We start from the raw sequence: 13067 nt of genomic DNA on the forward strand, positions 1-13067 counted from the left end.
GTACTGTAACAGCGGCTGGTGGTGGGATGGTGATAAAGGAGAAAACCAGAAGCTGCCTTCTACACCCCCTGCCTTAGCGGGGGGTGACTTACCCTGGAATTAAACCCCCCGAGTTTTAGTATTGCACTAGGCTTTTAAGTTTGAGCTTTAAAGCATTCGATGACCAAAAGCATCCTGGGACATGCTAGAATTTTGGCCACTAGCTGGTATAAAACCTCTCTCCAACGCGAAAGCTTTATAGAGATCCCCAGAGGCCAAATGTCACCTTCCGAGTCATGCTTATTCATGATAAAATATTTTTCAGGTTTCAGTATACTCTCATCCTGGGTTACCACTAAGAGTGGAAAATACGTTAGCACCCGCTACTTTAGGTATTAATTATTCGAGTGCCTACCGAGAGCCAGAGGCACACAAAATAATTGAAAATAAGCAATGTTTTATTTATAGAAGTAGAATAATGAAAACAAAGATGCAGTTAGGCTTTACTTTTTTTTTTTGTAAACAAAACAAAATGAATGATATGAGGGAAAATATTAAAAGACAAATGCTGGTAGTTATTTTTCCTAGGGTATGATTTGCCCCAAGATGTGGGAGGAAAGATGCCCTGCTCACTTCATCAGCGTTGATAAGACACCTGCCTGCTTTCCTGCACAAAGCTGAGTGGTGGCCTTACTCGCTGCCTAACCTTGGTGTGGAGGAAGAGAAGGAATTGCTTGGGGATCTGTGTGTAATGTACATGTAGGCGTACCTCATGTGACAGACAGGCTGGCAGGGCTTCTGTGCATCAGACTGTGGAAAGAGCATTCAAAACATAACCCTCGCCATGACCACCCTCCCCTGCGTGCTTCCTAAGTTCTTACTGTTGGTAAAGCACATCCCCACGTGGCCAGTCACCCTACCATTTCACAGTCCCCCCTTCCTCACAAACACAAACCTATTTCTTTGGGGTGCACGGTGAAGTGTTAACTCCGGTGCACAAAAGACTGAATGAACTTCCTTTTTTTTTCTTTTTCCCTTCAGGGTGTGAAGTAAATAAAGATTGCACTTAAGTATTCAGAATGGATACACGTGTCTCCTGAGGTGTGATTACTCGGTTCAGGAAGTCCAGCTTCCCTCTGATTTACATGTGAAACACGTTGGGTGTGAGAGAAGCCCTGATGGAGAAACACGTGCTGTTAAATAACTTTTTTATGATAGATGACTTTGTAGCTGGTGATGGTCGATATAACTTCCCCGGGCTGTCAGATGATTTATTCACACCCCAGGAGCTTTTGGCTGGGATGCTGTCCGGTGTGGTTATTTGCAAAGCTGTGTGAGATCCTTGAAGGGAAGGTGCGGTGTCTGAGTCCCCCAGGGACTGTCCCTGTCTGAAAGCCCTATAACGACTGGTAAGTTGGCTTAATTTTTTTTGCTTCTCTGCCGCTAAGATATTGAGATAAATGATGACAGAAAACGGCTACTGGGAATGGCTCCTTTATTGGTACTGCTTCAAAGGAAATCTCAAGGTTTCTGTTTCTTTTGCTTTCTGGAATGGTTAAATAGCGTGCACGGTAAGAGTTAATTAAATAAACTGAAGAGCTAAGTCCGCTGTGAGAGATAGAGTTTTAAGCTACCTTCTGTGGGACTAATGAAAGTTTAGTACATTTTTTATCTGTAGGGTTACATTTTTAAAAAAATCTGTAGGGCCGGCCCCGTGGCTTAGCGCTTAAGCGCGCGCGCTCCGCTACTGGCGGCCCGGGTTCGGATCCCGGGCGCGCACCGACGCACCGCTTCACAGGCTATGCTGAGGCCACGTCCCACGTACAGCAACTAGAAGGATGTGCAACTATGACATACAACTATCTACTGGGGCTTTGGGCGAAAAATAAATAAATAAAATTATAAGAAAAAAAGTCTGTAAAACCGCCTACAACAATTCATTGTATATGTTTCCATGTTCATTTGCCCTAAAACAAGGAGGTCTTTGGGGAGGGGAAAGTAACTGCGAAATAGTCTTTCTCTCTTTGTGGATCAAAGTGCTAGTTGGAAAACACAAGCTTGGTGAAAAGAATCGTGGAGAGCTTAGAGGCAAGGAACCTAAGAGGAAATGAGCAAATAAAGAGGTATATTTTGCGCTATAGCTTACTCAAAAGAGAAATGGAATTAATTAACCTTATATATCAAAATATTACAATCACTGCTTCTGAGTTAGATACAATGAATATAAATAAGATGTATTTGCCGTCAAATGTATTCTGTGAAAGATTGGTTTTATTCTAAGCTTACTTGTTGCTTTTCTGAAAAGTAAGTTTGAGAAGGAATTACTGGCTGTTCCACTGTTTTTTACAGCTTTATTTTGGACATATTTTTCATTTTAAATATACAGATTTAAAATCTGTGATAAACCCCTTGAATTTGTGTCCTGAAAAATGGAAAAGAACAAAATTACCTACCTAATTGAGAGGCACGCACATAGACCACTAAATTTATCCTCGGGACCACGGAGTCGCATGTTTCTTAACAGGCTGCGTTGGTTTTGTTTTAGGATGTGGTGTTTATTACTCCAGTGTTTGAGATTGTGTTTGGCCAAGGAGACCGTCTTTATAAAGGAGCTGGGTTAAAGGAGGAATGAGTATGTGGTTCAGAAATCGACCACTCTATTCTAAAAATTCATATCAATTACAGGAAATAAGCACCCAGGACAACTTCACCTTTGCAATGTATGCCTTACAAAATCTACCAATTATGCAGCAACTGTTCTTTTTTTTTTTTCCAAAGAGATATGCTAAATGTGTGTAATCCCTTTCAGATAAAGCTTCCATGTTATACTATGACTGACTGATCCTAATTAAAATGTCCAGTTCTTGCTTACTTTCTTATCCGGGTATCAACATTTTTCATGTATACATCACTTTTGTCCTCTGGGCTAACCCTTGCAGATTGAATTAGAGGGGTGATGAAAAAAATAGTCATCAAAGATGATGTCACTAAAAATAGTGAAACTATTTTATTGAAAGATTATCTCATTCTATGGTCATTTTCGATAGGCACTCTGTCTCGCTAAACGCATGATAATACTTGACAGAGTATCCCTATGATTTGGTGTCTACAGTGATGTTAATATTTGCCAAGTGAGAAATTGCCCCATATTCATTTATAATGAGATTATAACATAACAACTGATGAGATTAGGATCTAGAAATGTAAAAGCTCTCCATGCATGAAAAAAAAGATATAAAGGATCCTTCTATTTGCATTTAGAACCTAAACAGTAAATGTTAGGTATCCCTTAAAAGGTTGAGTGAAACAAGCATTAAAAGTCTGTGGGCAGAAATCATAAGATATGTTCACCGGACCATTCTGTATTTCCAGTGTTTTGTTTGCGTCTTGTCTTCTCATTAAAATTCCCGTCTTCTGTGGAAGTTAACCCTGTAAAACGTGATCACTGAGTCAACAAGCCCTTACCCAGCATCCCTGGGATCCAGGTAATGAAAGATGTAGCAATGATGAAACACAAGTCCAGTCTTACCTCCAGAGTTGTCCAAGACGGAAAACAAACACTCATTGTAAATACTGCAAGTGCCAATGTCAATAATGATTAAATACTTAGGATGAGGAGGAAGTGTAGGGCAGAGACTCAGGGCTGGGCTACTTCAGCACAGCACCCTTGACTTTCAACTCTGATAGAAAGCCTGAAGGTGAGACAGAGGGGCTCTAGGGTCCAGTGTTCCCCTTAGTGGTTCCAGGATTGGGGGGATGTCTTGTCCAGAGATAGACGGGGAACTGTGAGGTTCCCTACAATTAATTTGTCCAGCCCTGGGTTTCTCCACTGCAGCAGGGGAAGATTCACTGCTGTGGGGACTGAGCTATGCATTGTAGGATATTTAGAATCTACCCACTAGATGCCAGTGTCACCTCCCTCCCAAGTTGTGACAACCAAAAATGTCTACAGATGTTGCCAAATGTCCCTTCAGTTCCGGTTACAACCACTGACCTAGAATAAGCGTTTACAACGCGTAAGGCTTGGACTGAGAGTAGGGTTCCTCGGCCTCAGCACTATTGAGGTTAGATAATTCTCTGTTGTGGGATCCCTGTGCATTGTGGGATGTTTAGGATCGACCTACTAGATGGCATAGCACACCCCCACCTCCAGTCCAAAATTGTCCCCAGACGTTGCCAAATGTTTCCTGGGGGCCAAAACCACCCCTGGTTTAGAATCACTGAATTGGAGGCAAGAAGTAGCATCTGGGAGCATGAAGGAGGCGTGAAGATCGCCCTCATATCCTGCCCTCAGCTCTTTTTCCAGGCAGCTCTTCACTTTTTCTGGAGGATGTCACAGCTTGGCTGACCTGGGTCATTGGACAAGGGTTTCCCGGGTCCCTACTTGCCACCTCTGTCACATATGAAGAAACTCTGGGGTTTTCTAAGTTCGGGGGACTTGGCCACAGTGTTCTTCAGCATAGGCGGGCTCTCCCAGCACCTGACTTCTTGACTAATTCTTTCCAAGTCTTGCCTTCCAAATTACAGATCTACAGCCTTTTGTCCATAACCAAAAAAAAAAAAAAAAGAAAAACATTGGAAACCAAATTTTTTGGCAACTTATTTGGCAGTGTTATAGTCCCGAACTGATGAATGTAAAACTACTGTAAAGTTGAACAGTCTTGATTCATTGCATTTCACTGCAGAATTATTAACGTGTGACTACAGATTGCTGTCCAAAACTTTGCTCAAGGTGTTATGTATTACATAATGGTACCTTATGTACATAATTACATAATGGCCATTACCTTAATGGTGACTATGTACAGATCTTCCTCGACTTACGATGAGGTTACTGCCTGATAAACCCATCGTAAGGTGAAAATATCGTGTCAAAAATGTATTTAATATACCTAATCTACTGAATATCATAGCTTAACCTAGCCTACTTTAAACATGCTCAGAACACTTACATTAGCCTACCGTTGAGCAAAATCATCTAACACGAAGCCTATTTAAAGTGTTGAATATCTTCTGTAATTGATTGAATACTGTACTGAAAATGAAAAACAGATTGGTTGCATGGGGACAGAATGGTTGTAAGTGTATTGGTTGTTTACCCTTGTGATCGGCTGATTCCCCGGGAGCTGTGGCTCGCTGCCGCTCGCTGCCGCTGCCCAGCATTACAAGAGAGGATTGTGTTGCATATCGCTAGCCTGGGAAAAGATCAAATTCAAAATCTGAAGTACAGTTTCTACTGAATTCATATAGCTTTTGCATCATTGTAAAGTCGAAAAATCGTGAGTCAAACCATCACAGGTCAAACCATCATAAGTCGGGGACCGTGTGTGTGTGTGTGTGTGTGTGTATATATTCCAGTTTTATTGAATAGTTACATATACATGTGCTTATACATATATCTATTCTAGTTTTATTGACATAACATTATATAAGTTTAAGGTATACAACAATGATTTGGTATACATATATATTGTGAAATGAGCACCACAATAAGTTTAGTTAACATCCATTATCTCACATAGTTACAAATTTTTTTATTTGAATTGTTAAATGGCATGTGTAATAGAATGAGTGCTGTCATGTAGAAAACTACAGTGTCCATTATGAGTGCCAGAAACTATCGTGAAGGCAGCTAAACTTTGAAGTGGTCTTTGAATATTTTAATAAATATATTTTGATTTTTTTTTTTTTTAAAGCCATTACCTTCTATAATCCAAAAAATTCCGAATTCTGAAACACACGAGACCCCAAAAGTTTGCCTTTCGGGACTGGGGTCCTGCGGTTGTAATGCAAGCAAGGAAGGTACGTTCGTAGCCTATTGTGACCTTGACCATCAGATGACGGTTGTATTATGAGGTTTTTTCCCATTTACAGTATCATCTTATGCTCCCATATACCCTCAGAGGCAGCTTCCACCACTTAAAACCTCATTACTTTTCTGCACCGTCCAAGCTTGGCAATAATGTAAGAAAAATCAGAAACCTAAATTCAGCCAGAAAAGTTGGGCAGAACAGCTGTGACTTTTGGTCATTGTGCCCAGTGCTAAGCAGCTTCTGACCCCTCCTCCCCAGCCCGTGCACCTAAGAGGCAAAAAACCACTTAATCAGATCTGCTGCAGGTCATGATATCCCAATCTGGGATTCTGTGGCCTGGGGACGCTCAACTGTAAGGCTTATCTTGACTTTTGAAAGGCCAGATGTATGATCCCATTAAAAAAAGATACCAAGTCCATTGTTGGTTAAGAAGAAAGGAAAATTGTCATTTGGCGAGCATATGTGCATCTAGGTCAAGATTTCTCAGCCTGAGCATGATTGATATTTGGAGAGGAGACTCTCTTGTTGGGGGATGGGTCTTGTACATTGTAGGATGTTTGGCCACATCCTTGGACATTCTCCAGGACATGCCAATAGCACCCGCCCAATTGTGGCAAACAAAATGACTCCAGACATTCCCAAATGTCCCCTGGAGTGGGGGCAAAGTCACCCCTGGTTGACAACCTCTGGTCTAGAAAAAGCGTTTGAAAGTAAGACAGAGCTTTGATTTAGGCAGGATTCTCCACCTCAGCACGACCGATATTTAGAGTCGTATCATTCTCTGTTGTCATGGACCGTCCTGTGCATTGTCAGATATTTAGGAGCATCTCTGGCCTCTGCCCACTGGATGCCAGGAGCACTGCGCACAAGCTGTGACAACCAAAAATGTCTCAGACATTGCCAGGTGTCCCCTGGAAGGCAAAGTCACCTGAGGTGACAATCACCGGTATAGGCTGATGCTGTACTATATGTTGAGTCCTTTTTTACAGGTGGCAGAAATACACCCATTTTCTATCGACCGCGTCAGCGTCAAGAGTTTTTCTGCCCCACCATATTGTCACACATCCCGTGAGTGACTCATCCAAAGGGGTGTTGAAAGCCATTTGCTTTCCGTGGGCTTTCTGGGTCATATCAAATAATTTACGTATCACGAGGCAGAGTCAGCAGAATCAGCAGCAGGAAATGGATTTCAGGAACTTCTACTTGAAAATCAGTCCAAGAGACAAATTCGTTCATCGAGGAAGTGATAGTCGCAGGTGACTCAGAAGATTTTTGGCTGGAAGTGACAGAAACAACGCTACCTCGCTCAAACCCAGAAAGGGGTTTTTCAGTTGCATATGTGGGAAGGTCACAGAATCAAAGAAAAAGCCACAGGTCCCAGGACCGCTTTCCTTCAAGACAAGCTAAAAGTTCTTTGTAAGTCTTATTGAGATGACCCATAGTTACTATCTTTGGTTGCTGATGGAGGCAACCACTGTATTTGAAAATAGTTGGTTTTACATTCTGGTTAAATTCTATGGTGTTATTACTATTTTACGTATATTTTTGAGTGGATGCTGTAGTTATCCATCACTGCGTAGCAAATTACCACAAATTTAGCGACTTAGAACAACACCCATTGGTTATACCACAGTGTCTGTGGGTCATACCAAGTCTGGGCACAGATTACTTGGGTCCTCTGCTCAGGGTCTTACAAGACTGCAAAGTGTTGCCCAAGGTTGTGTCATCCTCTGGAGCTTGGGACCACCTTCCAACCTCATTCAAGAAGTTGGCAGATTCTAATTCCTTGTGGTGGTGGGACTGGGGCCCTCAGCTACTAGAGGCCACCCCTCCCTATAGGCATTTCACACCATGGCTGTCTGTTTCATCAAGGCCAGCAAGAGAGCATCTCTTCTGCTTAGAGTCTTGTTTTCAAGGGCTCACATGATTAGGCTGGGCCCACCCACAAGTCAATTAGCACAAAGTCAACTGATCAGGGACCTCAATCACACCTGCAATATCCCTTCACTTTTGCCATATCCTATTGGTTATAAGCACATCTCAGGCTCCCCAGACACACATACTCAAGAGGAGAGGATCACACAAAGGTCTGGGTACCAGGGGCTGGGAGCCAGGGAGGCTATCTTAGAATCCTGCCTATGACAGGTGCCTTTGTGGGTGGACCCGGGAACTTAAACAGGATTTAGAAACGTGTATTGAGAACCAAACAACCTAGTTACAAACAGACATTTGGGGAAACTGATGTACAAGCTGAGATTGCCACTGTTACCCTAATCAGCTCATTTTCATGTCATGTATTTACATTTGATGATAATAAAAGAATGGGAAGTCCAATAAATAATTGAACATTTCATGGAGTAAGGCCAGAATCTCCTCTCACTCATCCAAGTGCTATTCTCATCTAGCTCAGGAACGTGTCCTGTCATCCTCTGAAGACAGAGGATGATCAGAAATTGTCCCTCCAGGCAGGCAGCCTTGATGAGGTCTCTCTGGACAGCCCCTGCCTCCCTTCAACAGAGGACCCCATTGACATCTTTCCTCTACTGCCCTAGCTACTGGGTCAGCCCTGCCCTCTCTTCAGTCCAGCCAGGCTTTGCAGCAGGCAAGGTTCTCTCATTTCCTGGGAATTATTACCCCAGCGTCCTCCATATCGCCCTTCCTTCTTGCCTTACACAGAACATTCATTGGCACAGAGGCTAAGGTCCCTGGGCCAAGCTGGTGGGTTCAAATCCTCACCAGCTGTGACCTACAGTCCTGCTTCCAATCACAGTAGGGGTTTTGACATTTGTCCAAATCTCAATTTGGGAATGTAATGCCATGCTGGTGATATCAGAAGGCTTGATGGTATATTTTTTAAAAAATGAACTTTAGCTTTGATGTCTCTTTTTTAATGCTTTTTTTATTGGGGTGAAATTCATATAACATACAATTAGCCATTTTAAAGTACAATTCAGAGGCATTTAGTACATTCAACCACTTTGTTCAACCACTACCTCTGTCTAGTTCTGGAACTTTTTCATCATCCCTCCAAAAGCCCCCATACCCTTCATCAATCACCCCCCCCACCCCCATCTCCCTCTCCTCAGCCCTTGGTAACCACTAATCCACTTTCTGTCTCTATGGGTTTGCTTATTCTGGACACTTCACTTAAATGCAATCATATACTATGTGGCCTTTTCTGACTGGCTCCTTTCACTCAGCATCATGTTTTCAAGGTTTATCCGTGTTGTAGCATCTGTCAGAAGTTCATTCCGTTTTAGGGCTGAATAATATTCCATCATATGGAGAGACTACATTTGGTTTATCCATTCGTCTGTTGATGAGCATTCGGGTTGTTTCCACATTTCGGCTGTTGTAAACAGTGCTGCTATGAACCCGGGTATAGTGTATAAATATCTGTTCGAGAACCGCCTTTCAATTCTTGTGTTTACCTAGAAGTTGAAGCAGAATTGCTGAGTCATATGGTAATTCTATGCTTAACTTTCCGAGAAACCGCCATACTGTTTTCTGCCGCAAGTTTTCATCTGTCTTCATTTCTGAGGTCCTCATCTTAGAGGATTCTCTCTACTTTGGCTGAGCGGCCCCGAGAGGCACAATTACAACATCTCCTGTCAGGACTTGTGCTGAGGAGGAATGCATTTAGCTCGTGAAAGAGCCGTTGGCAGAAACGGGTCTACATATCAGCATTTCTGAGACTTGTTTCTGTCTGCCCTGCAGCCTACTGGGGAAGGCAATTACCCAGGCAGTTCTGACTCAGCTGTAATGAAACGGAGGGTGAGTCCCAGAAACCAGTCACCTGGCATGTCAGGTCACATGGTTCCAAAGTCACGAAAGGACTCAAGAGCCTCGGGCAGGCCCCGGAGTCCAGATGGGCCATCCAAGCCCATCGTGGTGTGGCTGCAATTTGGCACCACCTGTTGGTGGCTCCTTTTTTCAGGCTTGAAAATCCGTAGGGGCAGTTGCTGGTCCTGTGGCTGGCTGACTGGCATTCCAGGATGTAGCAGCAGTTGGAGGAGGCTGAGTGGGTGAGCTGAATCTGCTCCTCAGCTGGAACTGGGCCGTGGAGCCAGAACAAACAGGGTCTGCCGGGTCCTGCCCTCCATCTGCCTGTTCTCCAAGACGGGTCGCCTACCTTTCTTTTGCTGCCTGACCTCTCTCTACACCTCTGCTCAGCCCCCAGTCTGTCACCCTCATCCCAGCCTGCCTCGTCCGGGGACAGAACTGGAGGTTCTGCGGTCTGGAGGATGGAGCCAACGGCCCATCACCTCGTGAATATTCAAATTCCAATAATCAGGAGCTGTTACCTTTGGGTTTACTGGACTAATTTACGTCTCTCTTCCAAAGCCCCTTTCCTCACCTTCAACAAATACATCCAGCATCCTGCTGGTACCTTATGAGATTAGAGATTTTATTAGATGTAATAGCATAGAAGTGGCTGAATGACTAATTACCTATTGTTTTCAGCAAAAAGAGTGCTGCTGGCTGCTACCCAGCCATTAATTAGGAAGTGAAACATTCCAGGGTACAATGGTGTACGCGGACTATACGTGGTACCTAATTGTATATTTGATGAGATCTGTTGGAGGGATCAATATGGTGACTCTGCGTGGCCTTCTTTAAAGAATCACAGAAATTCCACACATTCCCAGCTACCTTCAAACATACCTGCCACTCAAGTTTTCAAATGGAGTGTCTTTCCCTGTGATTTCTTAATTCAGGTCATGCATCTTATGTTTGCATCTTGTAAACTGAATGAACCTTATGCATATAATTATATATGAGTAGAATTACTTTTTCTTGGTTCAAATGGTAATCTAAATTGGAAAGGATAATGTCATTTTGATCTGGATAAGTACATATTAGGGATATTAGGAATCCTTCCTGTGGCTCTTTGATATTTTCCTATCAATGTAACAGTTGGTTATTCACCAATTTGCTTGGAATGCTGCCAACAGTTACAATAGTCATAGAGTTACTTATTTTTGTGTGTGTGTGTGTGTGTGAGGAAGGTCAGCCCTGAGCTAACATCCGTGCCAATCCTCCTCTTTTTGCTGAGGAAGACTGGCCCTGGGCTAACATCTGTGGCCATCTTCCTCCACTTTGCATGGCCTGACAAGCAGTGCGTCGGTGTGCGCCCGGGATCCGAACCCAGGCCGCCAGCAGCAGAGTGCTCGCACTTAACTGCTATGCTCGGGAGCTGGCCCACATAGAGTTACCTATTTTTTAATAAGAGTTTTATGATTTCTTTTTTTAATCAAACCTGTAGCCTCCTAATACACAAATGCTGTCCTGAGAGAATTTTGCATATGGCACATCATTAATTACATCCTCATCTTCATCATCACCTCATAACAGGAAACATTTCTAGTTTTCCTGCAAAGATACAAACTGTTACTTCTTCCTGGGATGTTATAAGAACAAACATTCTTGAATGGAATTTCTCTCAATGCAGGGGAGACCAAAGCTGATATGTTATTGCTACATTCCTAAAAACATGTTTGGAAGTAGGGCTCTGTGTCCATTTTCTACGTACAATACGATAATAATTGAATTTTCAAGTAAATTTGATTGGAAGGAATTAGCATCCACTCCTGGCAACCTTTCTATAATAAAAATATGCTTTGATTAAAAAAATTCCACCATTACATGACTGATTCTGTATTCTAGGCCCACCATAAATATTTTTATTCATGTTACTTTGGAAAGATAATTTTTAATTTAATTGTACTGTGAGCTACATGTACCTTCACTCACAGATATATACGATGGCACTCAAAATAATTCAATTAAGTAATTTATTTTCTTTTTTTGCTAAAAAAGTTTAACAATTTAAATGAGCTATATAATATAAAAATTAAAATTGAGTAATGTTTCTTGTGTGTGTGTGTGTGTGTGTGTGTGTGAGGAAGATCAGCCCTGAGCTAACATCTATGCCAATCCTCCTCCTTTTTTACTGAGAAAGACGGGTCCTGAGCTAATATCTATTGCCACTCGTCCTCCTTTTTTTCCCCTTTTCCTCCCCAAAGCCCCAGTAGATAGTTGCATGTCATAGTTGCACATCCTTCTAGTTGCTGTATGTGGGACGCAGCCTCAGCATGGCCTGACAAGGGGTGCCTCAGTGCGCGCCTGGGATCTGAACCCAGGGCCTCCAGTAGCAGAGCGCATGCACTTAACCGCTAAGCCACAGGACCGGCCCCTTGAGTAATGTTTCTGTACTTTGCCCTGCTAAATAAGTTAAAAGGAGGAGGAGGAGGAGAGGAAGGAGAAGAGAAACAGGAGGAAGAGGTGGCTGGTATAGTGGAAATAATCCTGAAGATAATGCTCTCTTTGGATATCGTACCTAAAAATCATGACTTTGGAGTATCCATAAACTTGAAGAGCATCAGGTGCTCATATTTAAAACAGGGGCAATGAAAATCATCCTGCCTGTCCCGCAGAACTCTGTAGTGTCTTTAAGCCACCATGCCCCCATCATCAATGCATGTTCATCAGTCTGAAATGCTTCCCATGAGTACCATTCATGGGTGAACTTGGTCCTGAGCCCCTTGCTTGGGCACATTCCCCCCTACTCCATCCTCTCCCACAGTTTACTCGGTGGGACACGGAGTAATTTCTCTCTCTCATTTCTACCCTCACATTGATGGCTTCTCTCCACCATGTTGGTTCTCTATCCTGACTGTGCTGCCTCAGGGGACCCTAGTGAACCTCCTTCCTCTTCTGTTGGCGCCCTGGGAAATGTTTCCCACCCAGCTTAAAGGTGCAGTTGGCAGAGCCTTTGTGTCTTCACCCATCGGCTGTGAAGACCAAATGAGACAGTGTATGTGGAAGCATCCATTGTAAGAGCCAGGCGAAACTAGCTATGGTAGTAATAGACATGAAGTCCTTGTTGCAATAGTATTTCTCTTACAGCAGTGGAAGATGAAAAACTACATACCTCCAGAGACATCAGGAGAAAATTCAGTCACATCTGCATTTCCACATTTAGCAGAGAGAGAGAGACGAAAAAGTGTAGAGGTCCAACCTCCTTAACTCAGTTTACAGTCGCACACAAGGACCAGCTTTTTCTACATGAATACATTTTTTAAAAAACCATTCAGGCTGTGTTCTTATTTTTCTTTAACTAATTTTGATGAAATACATGTTTACAACTTTGAGGCATATTTTACATATCATTTAATTCACCCACTTGCACAATTCAGTGGTTCTTATTAAATTACCAAGTTGTAGGATCATCACCATAGATCAGTTGGAGAACATTTTCATCACCCCACTGAG

The sequence above is a fragment of the Diceros bicornis genome, chromosome X, assembly GCF_020826845.1.
Source record: "Diceros bicornis minor isolate mBicDic1 chromosome X, mDicBic1.mat.cur, whole genome shotgun sequence".
NCBI classification, from domain to species: Eukaryota; Metazoa; Chordata; class Mammalia; order Perissodactyla; family Rhinocerotidae; genus Diceros; species Diceros bicornis.